This window comes from Pinus tabuliformis, chromosome 2_1, assembly GCF_031772625.1.
Source record: "Pinus tabuliformis cultivar Carrire ecotype Pingquan chromosome 2_1, CPIR1, whole genome shotgun sequence".
Classification (NCBI taxonomy): domain Eukaryota; kingdom Viridiplantae; phylum Streptophyta; class Pinopsida; order Pinales; family Pinaceae; genus Pinus; species Pinus tabuliformis.
The window spans coordinates 489,638,544-489,650,685 of record NC_142299.1 but is presented as its reverse complement, the minus strand read 5'-3'; the positions used below and the strand labels follow the sequence as shown (position 1 = coordinate 489,650,685).

General features: G+C 33.3%; 2 pseudogenes; both read right to left on the bottom strand.

The window, feature by feature from the left end:
• Positions 1–7,182: 7,182 nt before the first annotated feature.
• LOC149201054 (ruBisCO large subunit-binding protein subunit beta, chloroplastic-like) lies at positions 7,183–9,712 on the bottom strand (annotated as a pseudogene).
• A 257-nt stretch (positions 9,713–9,969) lies between these two features.
• LOC149201053 (chaperonin 60 subunit beta 2, chloroplastic pseudogene) lies at positions 9,970–10,949 on the bottom strand (annotated as a pseudogene).
• Positions 10,950–12,142: the final 1,193 nt, after the last annotated feature.

Genomic DNA, 12,142 nt, shown 5'->3' with positions numbered 1-12,142 from the left:
AAGAAATGTCTTGGGTACTGATCTCTCCTCAGCCAGAGGTTGTCTTCCAAGGTACCACATATTCAATGTATTTCTACAATGCCGTATTATTAGCATGAGAATGAATTTCAGCACAAAAGGACCAATAATATCAATCATCCACAAAACTTGCTAACAACCTTGTTTCCGTATTTCCAACATACTATATGCTGCAGGTGAATGAAATTTTCCTAATCACCCAAGATGTTGATTTAAATTTCCCATCTTACATAATAATTGCAACTTGAATTTCAACCCATTTACAATGAAGTATCTGTACAAAAACAAATCTAACATAGTCCATTTGTACATTGATTTAAAATGTCCATTTCACATTATAATTCAACCCCTTTACTATGCAACATCTGTACAAAAACATATACAAAATAGTTCATGATGTCTTCTGTGTAAGGGGATAAATTTATACTTCCCTTGGTCCGTTATATTTGTTCCAAATCAGGTGAAGGCTTTCCAACTGAGGGCGTGAACACTACAAACTCTCAAGATGTTGGAAACCAAGAGATTCCCTAGATTCTAATCATAAATGCTTGTAAATTCTAAACTTCAAATTGGCATTCTACCAGATCATCGATAACACCAAATGCTGAAACTAAAAGAGATGTTAAGTACTACATCCACGAGGTAAAAAATGAGTGAGATCACGAAATGAATTGAAAACATAAATGCATTGGCAAACAAATCATCTTTAACTTTGCAAATAGACAATACTAATATTCATAATCAAGGGAAACACCAAAATGAAGACCCTGATCTTTAGGAACCTGGAAATGACCATGAAAATCAATAGCCTACCTCAAGCACATAGAAGATATGTCATTAATAAAAAACACCCCAAACATCGATTATGCTTATATGAAAAATACAAGTAATGCTAAGAGAGTTGATTATGGCTGATTGAATTGTAGAAAAATGATAATATAACTCAATATTTGACAAGATTTTGTCAATGCATTTATAGACACCTCAGTTAGATCACATCGATTGACAACTAATTCATGTAAAGGTGGTGGCCCAGCATTGAGTAGCACAAGAATTTCCTGTAATCCATAAAAGTAAATGTGGCTCCAATCTCCAGGGGTTCATGTCAGTGAATGATTATCCAGAGATATATTAATAATGAAATCTGTCATTTTTTTCAATTTAACAGTCCAATTGTAATAAAGATAAAGATTCATGCATTAGATACATTGTAATGATAAAGTTCTCACTTCAAGAAACTAATCTGAGGGTTGGATATTCAAGAGTGGTGATATTCAAGCATATGACAAGTTCATACATTTTATGTCAGCTGAGACATACAATATTTTTACAAATAAAACTTATCCTTGAAAACATAGTGGTTTTGAAGTTACTTGTCCTTACAATTCTAAGAGCACCCACACACTCCCATACAACCCCATATCCTTTGCATAACTCTGAGCAATAAAGCATTTAACACCACCTCCTACAAACAAATGAACAAAGTATGCATCTGCATCAAGGCTTCCACTTCAATAATATATATGAATTACAATGCGTTGAGTTAATTTGGACTTATAACTAAATCAGTTTTGATATTGTTTTTCGTGATCTTTCAATGTATTTCCTTCTTTTAAGCATGGAATTGAAGAGAGAATGCATTATATTTCCATAAAGGATCCATGATGATAAAATGTATAGGTCATAGTTTTACCATTTATAACCATATGGTATTACATCAAGTTTGTCATATATGTTGAAGAAGATGCTATAGGAAAATCCTTGAAGAGGGACAAATTGGAAGAGTTGACAAACTTCAATAAGAATATCCAAGAGGAAATTTTTGAGGTGTTGTCATGGATGAGAATAGGTTAGCTATGCTATATTCAAGAACAAAGTAAGGAATCATTATATTGGCCATCCTTTAGTACTTGTGAAAGGGAAAATAGAACATGAAATCAAAGAGCTCAACATGGATTTGTTTAGGAATTTTAGCTTGTTAAGAAATTTTTGAGGGATGGCAAGATAAGAGCTCTATACATGATATTGTGCTTGTGTGAGGATTTAATGTACAACAATTGCTGCAATATTTCTTTTGTTGCAAAATTTTTTCAAAGGAAAAGGAGATTTATAAGAGTATTAATAAAAAAACAATAGCAATATGACCATCCTCATTACTCCCCAATACAATTCTCTTGAGATGAGCTTAGCAACGACTTCTTTCCTAGAAACAAGGTTCATGAGCTTGAGTTGAGATTAGCAATGACAAATTTCTTAGAAACAGAGTTCATGAGCTCCTTCTCTTCCTTCACATATTCATCATCATTTTTCCTAGAGATGAGATTTTGGACATAATCGATGCCAAAGAATCCCACCAAATATATGAGTGAAGCAAGCTAAATGAAAATGGCCACTAAATCCTCAAATACAAGCACATGAGAGGGTGTTGAACTGATGATCTTCCCTCTCCATCTACTCAATAGAAAATATGTGGCAGCAAAAAAAGGGAAGAAGATGAACACCTTGTTGATTGGTCCCACAGGAAGTAGCAAAAGCATCAGATTCCAACGGCTTTAAATTCTTATAACTACCGTTTCTTAGGGATATTGAGAATAATTTGAATTATCATTATGTGTGTGTTGACCTCCTTATGTTCGAGTTTGTTCCGCTTGAAAGACCTGTATGTTAAGTTGAAATCACATACATAAAAGTGATGCAATGTCCTTTCCAGGAGAGGAGTTCGGTGAGAAAGAAGCAACTGAGGAACTCGTGGGTCATCTAAGCTAAAAATAGTGTATGAAATAGTGCAAGAATAATTTAGTGAAGCAAGGAAGTTGGTGAAATAAAAATATAAAAGAGATCTTGGAAGGAAAGAGAAGTTCAGTTCTATGGATTTGAGGTAGCAATGATTCAGCCTGAATTTTTTGTAGAATAAAGTTTGTGGTCTTGTCCAAATTATGTGGTTTGTCTTTGTATAAGAAGGATGAATCTTTTTGTGTAAAGAAGGATGAAGATTCTGAAGTATATCCTCTATGAAAAGAGCCTTAATATGTGATATTTCTTTTATGGAAGTCAACGAAACTCTGTAGTATATCTCTGTGGAACCCGGTGAAAATACAGGGCTCGGATCTAAGGCATATATTTGTGACAGTGGAGCAAAGTTTTGAAGCATATATTTGTGAAAGAGGAGCGAAGTTCTGAAGCATATATTTTTGATAGAGGAATTAAGATCTAAGGTATATTATCTATGGTTAAGGTGTGGGGTGACTGCAATTTAGGCTCTCCTCGTCAGTCATCCATAACTGTGCAGGGTCCAATACACTGATGGATGATATCTTCCAGGGAGTGACCAAATGGAAAAATGCACTGTTAGATGAAGATGATATCCTATGGGGAGTGGCCAAGACAGAGTGGTCAAGTACAATTTGTGTAATATAAATTGGGAGTGCAAGAGTAGCTCCCCGAAACAAAGTTGACATAAATAACAAAGATCTAAGATGTAGGTACAAGAATAAAGACGTGAATTTGGAGAATTCAGAAAATAACTAAATTGAACCCGAGACTTTTTCTTTGGCCTTTTTTTTTAGCTCTGTACAAGGATGAAGACATGAAATTGGAAAAATCAGAAGATAATTAAAATAAGAAAAATCAGGATGTCCTCTTCTTCTCATGGTCAATGATTGCAATTTTTGTGAGGGTGCTAAGATAGATTATGTCCACCTTCCTCCATGAAAAAATCATATTCAATTAAGAGGTTCAACTATTTCATTAGCTATGCCAAAAATACAATGATATGAATAAGTGCCAAAGATGTTCACCTATGTTCTATGGCTTACCTCGAACTCAAAGGTGATTGCATCACCTTGCGCAGTAAAATGTTCTTTATTTTGTAAGTTGTCTAGGTAATCCAAGTTTTCCAATCCTTCTACTTGTACTTCACTGTAAACAAACAAAAAAAAATGAACTTAAATGCATGCAAAAGTAGCAATGTCAAATAGTCTGACTGATATAAGCATTTTTCATAATCACTTCGAACAGAAATTACCACCGACCATAATAAAAGACACAAAAAATTACATTCCCAATCCTAAAAAAAGTTACTAAGTCACTCAAGAATTATAGCTTTAATTTTTTTGGAGTCTAATTACCTCTGGATTAGTCTCTACGTTGGGTTACTGATAAAATCATGGAAAAAATCTAATAGGTGACCATAGAATTCAGCATTAACAAGTCCACTTTATTGCTTCCATTTCAACCAAGACAACTATAGCTATAGCCATTATATTATTCTCTTGTCTAGGGGGAACTATTGTTACAACTGCAACATTGCCAATTGGTTTTATCTAATTTCAAACAACCTAGTTATTCCACCAAAATGCATCATGTAAAATTAAAGTAGTTGATGTCATAATCTAATGTTGGAAAACGTTTTCAGATTGTTGTTACAAATTTATCAACATTGCTAGTTCCATTAGGCATTGAAACTTTTAGGAGACAATTTGCATCACTAGATTCCTTCTACTCACCCATTTTTTACAGTCTTCCATGTCCAGTGAACTTGACAACTATTTTTTTGAAGTGGCACATTGTTGACAATATGTTTACAATTGCTTCATTTTTTCAAGCAAATAGAAATGACATTGTTGAAAAACACAATAAAGTTCAAGTATTGGCATTTAGTTGATTAAACAACTTTTTGTCATTCATAGTTCAGATTCAAGCATTGGGGATCCACTTTACAGGAATCCAAATATCTCCTTTTGAAATCTTGAAAATAAGGGAGTACTAAGAAAAATATATTTAACCCAAACCAAAACCATTATGTCTCAAGGTCTATTATAATATTATGATTTTTTTTTTATTACTTACTATATTTTGTATTCTCTTTTGTACTTCTTGGAGAGTCTAGGCTTCGCTTTGAGTCACGATGTATTCTATAAAATGTATTTGACAGTCACATTGACTATTTTATCAAAATGTATTTCTTCAATGATGTGTTTCATCAAACTATTCCTTCATGACATGGAAACCTAGGCCATGTGTGAAGCAAAAGTCATAAAAAAGTAAATAGTTGCATGTACTCCCAAAACTGACCTCCCTTTAGTCAAAATATGATATTATTAGAGAAGACAACTATATTGAGATTGACAAATGATGTGTAAATCAATATTTTATTGTATTACCACTCTTTTGCCTCCAGTTAAAGCATAAAGCCAACGAGGGTTTGAATTACTCCTAAAAACTATTGATCTAATCTTTAATGAATGGAAACTTTGCTCCTTTGAGAAGAGAAGGTTGAGGTGTAACACTCCATGTTGTAATCATTTTTCATTTAATAGATATTGTTATTATTCCATTTCTTGTTCATCTTTACATGTTATATTTGTCTATTTCATAATTGTTGTGAGGGTTCTTTAAAAGGGCCCTCCTATTAATTTCTACATTTGAAAATACCTATGTGGTTGGCTAGAGCATATTGTTATTATCCTAGCCATTCATATTCATCACATTTGAACCCTCTTCTTCATTGGTCTTGACTCCACAACCCAATTGGATAAGTATTGGTCTCAATAAATTCCAACATCCATCTTATTCTTAAGAAAATATTAAAAAAAAAAAAAAATCTAGGGGTTCCCCCCTTGTGCTAGAAAAGCATTGACCTAAAGTAAGTGGAAGATTTTCCAAGGAGACAATGGAAAACCTTCCTAAGTACCCCTATTATTCAAATTTGTTAAAATAATTTGTAACATTTGAAGTCTCATCGAAAATGATATTAAAATATACTATTAATTTGACAACATAAACCATCATTACGAATTGCACAGATAAAATTTGTAGTGGAGATTTAACTCAAAGAGATAAAAAGTGGATATCGACTTGGAATATTAAACCAATATCTCAAAATCAAGGCATCATAAATCAAGAACAACTCAAGAGAACCAATCCTCTCAAAATAACACATAAAGTAGTGATATTAGCAAGTGGATATATAGTCAAAGGATGTATGCATTATCATTCATTGGCCTCAAAAGGTAAATAGGGCCTCTCCAACTTGCAAAGATTCATATATATTGCAAAAGTAAAAACATTGTTGAAATATTCATGGAATATTAGTGAAACAAAAAATAATATGGAAATGTTAGGGACTCAAATTATAATGTCCCATCTCATTAGTTTCTCTCAAGCTTCTAGTATCCAAATTGAAATAAATGTGAGTAGAGAGAAATCTATTGTTCAAGTCATTTGACAGTTGGGAGGCCAATCACATCCTCAAAACGAATGGTACATACACTCAAATGGAAAATCCAATAATTCAAGCCACCCATTAATTGAAATGTAATTGGATTTGATAATAAAATTAAGAAAAAGAAAATGAAACATTGCATTGGCCCTAACTTCCCAAAAAACCACCCACAATAGTTAGAAAATGGCCTCCAAGTTCTAGAAATATATAGAGATTAGATAAAGGAGGAGCATAGAGAAAAGATAATAGGGAGTCAAATATAGAGAATGGGTAGAGAATGAAGGTTGCTATCACATGAGGATGTAAACCGAAACATTGCTCTTTCTACCAAAACTAGGGTACATTATATAATGTTTCATCTATACTTAACATCTTTAAGCTATTTTTATCCTTCTCTCAATTTATACTCGAGAGAAAATCAAACCACTAAATTCCCTATCTACTTATATGATGAGCCCAAAAGAGATACAACTACCCTATCCTCCAACTCCAAATAAGGCATCTCACCAAATCACAACCTTCTCTACTCACATCCATGTTCCATCTAAACAAGTTGACTATTGTCCAAACACTTTTGAAGATAAACAACAAGAGACCTAGAATAGGTGGGAAGAAGAAAGACTACCAACACCTTGCCAACATGCTACACTAAAGAAAATCGATGTTGTAATAGCCCCTACAAGGGCATTCCCCTCCAAACAATTTCATAGCAAGGATACACTTCCAAGTTCCAAGTAGCCAAATCAATCAAACCAAGCACTCTCTCATTCTTTGGAAATCAACCCTCTCTCCACCATACTTTGACCATAAATAGGAATGTGAGATCTATTCCAAAGACCAACATTGTGCTTAACTAGGAAAACTAACGTGAAACATAATACATCCTCCCGACCACTGTTAATTACTAGAAAATTAGATCCTTATGTTGTTGGACATGATGCTTAGCTTGAAACTGTTGCAAACACCAATCCCACATAGAAACAGTTGAAAGCCTCACTCCAAATAAGTCCAAGCTGCAAGAACTTATTTCCTATACCCCTCTGATATAATAGCAACTCCATGCATGACAAGATTCAATTAACATTCATTATTCACCTTTATTTCATATCACAACATGTTTTTGAAAATATGAATCAGATTCTGTAATTGATTATGCATAATGTTCTGCATGCATACCTTTGTTGCATTCAAGGCATCTTCCACTCTTAAATTATTTTCCTTCAACTCTGTCTCTGTTTGTGCTCCCACCTATCAACAATTATGAACACTATCATATACCCTCCATTCTTACTTTAGACAAATATACATTGAAATGCATTCACCAATGTCCATCAACTAGATTCAGATTACTATAATTCCAATAACAGGGAATTGTTGCAAATAGCTACCATTAATTCAACCATGCCAAACTTTACCTGGATAACAGTAAGTCCACCAAAAATCTTGTAATACTTTCATTCAATTTTTATTTTTCGTAGTCTTATTCTGCAGCCTGCAAAGAAAGTGAGAATGATATCATTGGTGAAAACCTTTGATAAAATAGGCTGATAAGGAAGTTAGCTATCAAGTCAAACATATTTTTATATTAAATAAACCTTAAGTTATTTAAATTTAATGTCTGTAATTATTGTTGCATATTCCTTCAGAGGCATATATATTCAAATTATAAACTGTGCATCAAAATTGTTGCTTTCTACACTCCTGTCTTGAAAACTCACAATTCAAATTTGAGATTAATACCATCATCATGAATGATATTAATGAGGAGATCCCTCCACACAAGGTGATGGCCACTTTACAATATATGGTGGCTATACAGAGAAAACAAGACAATAATTTCAAGCCTCCATTTGGATAAAGCAACCTATTTTTAAGTTATAGAGACACACCTCAATCAAGCTTCTAATTTGAGACACTCTTTTATTAACATCTTCCTGAGTGCTCCCATCACCAACTATCATTGTTGAATCCTTGGTAAGTACCACCTTGGCATCAATACCTAGAACCTTACTTCCAACTTTTTCCAAGGGAAAATCCAACTTCATCCTCGATAACAATGCCTACATAGAGAAATAATAAACAAAACATTATCTACATAAGATATTAGAAATCCGTGAATATAGACATGGTGGAGATATTTTATTCTCAATACCTCTCACTCAGTGAGAATTTATCCTATTAACATGAAAAGTTGAACTTGTAGAGAAAACCCATTACCAAATAAATATTGTTTCCACAACAAATGATATAAGACTGCTTATATACACACCGAAATTTATACTTACTCTTTTAGTGCATGTAAGTCCTTAATGTATCTAAACTTTAAAAATTCTTCCAGTCAATATAGCAATGCCATCCAAATATTAGATTTTCCGCTCTCCAAGGCTAGGAGCTTCCAAAGTGCCAACTTTCAATGCACCATGAAGCTTTTTCACAACAAGAGTATTTATGGCTTCTTGTTCAATATAATTAGAAATGATCAAGATAGGATACCCCCCATAGATGGCCTCTTCCAATATTGTGATCAAGTCTCTTGTAGTTGTGATCTTTTGTCAACCAATAATAGCTTCAAATTATAAGAAAATATAAAGATGCAAGTTCATTTCCAAATTCCTGATCAGTGAATTTTAAAAATCAAGTGCAAATAAATAGAAATTTAGAAACCCTCTTCCCATGCTTAGTAGTGGTCATATTTCTTTCTTATCAATATTCTAAATCCAATATTGTACAGATTCGAGAAATAATAGAAGGTTCATAAGGCACAGATTTTAAAATTCCGTACAAAACCAACACCAACCAAAATTGAACCAGGAGGATGTGCCATGAATATATGATAGATGGAGGTAATTGGGAAAAAATTCCACAACTCAGATGAGATTTAATTCTAGAAATTTTACACATGATTTCTATCCATTCTATTTTTATTACAAGGAGCACTAAAAAATAACATCAGAACAATGAAAAGCAAGAAGCTTTCAATTCACATCAATTGCCTTGAAATTTTCATACTCCACGAACATCTTCTCACTGTCTGTCACAAAGTATGGAGATATGTGTCCACGATAAAATTTCATTCCCTCAATGACAGACACATTTTTTCTTCAATTTTCCTTTCTTCGAGTGTCATAACACCTTTCCTTCCAACTTTACGCATAACCTCTGCTATCATGTTTCCTATTTCATAATTATTCCCAGCACTTATTGTAGCAACATCTGCTAATTCACTATCATGTCAATTACACGGGCTTAAGTTTTAGCATGTACACTCCCTTACAGATAAAATATGTCCTAGATGTTTCACAAGTAACTCAACATTCTACCCTAGAGTCTTCAAGAAACTTTATCTGATAGTTTTGGATCAACTATTGCCCTAATGAAAGTGCACCTCAACCATAGACTAAGTCAAGAAGCAACAAGACTAGAAAGAGAAAACCGAATCAAATTGTGAGCATTTACCTCCTTTGACAAATTTTTGAGTTAAAAAACAAGACGCTTTACGATCTTGTCAATGCTTGAACAGGGTTATGATTTAGATTCTTGTTCACAAATCTTAAAAATACCAACAAGCTTTCCCTGTTGGATTTTTCCAAACTAGCTCATACTAATTTACAACATGATTACAATATCATCTTCAACAAGGCTATTTTCCCACTCAGATACTATCTTGATCCTACTTAGGTATAAATAAACAACAACCACCATAAGGACCTATAAAAATGAATAAATACTTAAGCCAATACTAGGGACAAATAAATTACCTTTACACCTTTAGCTATTAAACCTTGCACAAGTACAACAGATGTGGTAGTTCAATCACCAACTAAATCATTTGTCTTTGCTGCATCCTGTCTTACCAACTTGGCCAAAATATTTTCAACTGGTCCTCTAATTCAACCTGTTAGAAGCAGGGTGCAACATTGAAATGCATTAACTAGATTGGTAATAACAATTTACCTTGACTCATCAACATCTAGCACACAAGTCTTTGTTTTCAACTGTTTAAAGCTTGATTCATTACTCTACTATGTCTATGACCTATGAGAATTTTGCCTCATAGGTATAAGATAGTAAGACATTTAGGCAAGGAAAACTAATATAGAATATAAAAAATTTACAACCCACATCTACAATTTACGTCCTTATCTATTGTCATACCATCATTGACAATCTTTGGAGAACAATACTTTCTCTCCAAAACAACATTTCTGCCCTTTGGTCCAAGGGTGACTCCGACAAGATCAACAAGCTTGTTGACACCTGTTTGCAAGAAAAATTGAAAATATTTTCAAGTAGATGCACAATAAAATGCTAGAAAATATGTCATACCAAACCTATATACAAACCACACATTCACATCAAATGTATATGGAAAAAGAAATATCTGCCACAGTAAAGCTTTATTTGAAAATAACCTTTCTTTAGATGGACTTTATTTCTTAGTGACCTGCAATTTTTTTGTTGTTGACCCATCTTGGTTGTAGTACAACTCCTTTTCCATAGCTCTTGGATTGAATATGTTCTCTCTGCTACATAATCTCGTGTTCTACCTTATGATTAAGCAATTAAAGGATATGGGTGAAAGAGAAACAAGAGAAGACAATTGCCTAACATTTTTGTCAAATATTGCACCCAACTTCCTCTCCTTTCCAATGTTACCCAGGGAGGCAGAAGTGACCACTGTTGTCACACTACCGATAGCATAGGACATGTTCTGTTATTCTGAATAGAGAATTACAACATCTTCATATTAGATATTATTTCACAAACATGAAATTTTCCAAAGTAACTAAAAACACCTATAACTAACACACTAAATAACTATTAAGGCCTCTGGAAGAATATGTAGCATCATGACAGAGAAAGTTGGCTTGTATTGCTATGATATTCCTTGTTCTGGAGAACTGAATTCAATAATGTTTGACCCTCTGAACGTTGCCATATCACAAATCTAATCTTATTCTTTGGCGTTTCCATATCACAGATCTAATCTTATCCTTTGGCATTGTGGTGGTAATTTTTTCTTTTCAAATTTCACGTTCTTTAGGAAAGGATCATATTGCAATTTCACACTCCATTGTTATTGTAAACTAAACTCTCATTGTTTCAATCCTAATGTTGTTTATAAAATAGAAAGAAAAAACCAAAAACTTAACCAATTAAGGTACAACATATGAGAAACCAAAATATATCCTATACAAATTTGGTTCTTCTTTGGAACTGAAAATATTTCATATTAGAAAAAATGAGAAACTCCAAATGAAAATACAAATATTACCTTTACCAATGGGGATGGTGGCATAATGTTTTTATCCTTTCAGCAAAAATCCATAGAAAGTGATTAGATTAGAACTTGGAATAGGTCCATAGCTCAGGTAACATTGCTGTCCAGATTTGCATGGGCATGATACATACAACTTTAATGACTCTATTTTTGTATCTATTGTGCTGTAGTGCATCACATGTGGATACAACTGCAACAGTTGTAATCTAAAATTATAAATAACAACTAAAACAATGTCATCTTCAACACAATATAGAACAACTTATAAAGAATAACACACCGAATGATTAAGAAGACCTGCCACAGGCACCAAGCATGTTTTGAACTTTCCATCTGGAAAAGAAACCTTAATGTTATTTGAGTACCAAAGCTAACAAGCCCAGAGAAATTGGTTCCATATATCAAACTCTGGAGCAAATATTTCTGGATTACTTGCAAATGATGTGGAGCATAGGGTTTCATACTATGTACGTAGATGCTGTAACTCAGAGAAAAATGAGGTAAAAATTGAGAAATTGGTAGGAAATCAAATTGAAAGGTCTTCAAAATATGAGATTTCTTCAAAAGCTCCTATTTCTTATCCTTGAACTAGCAAGGAAAAAATATGTCACTTTCATAAC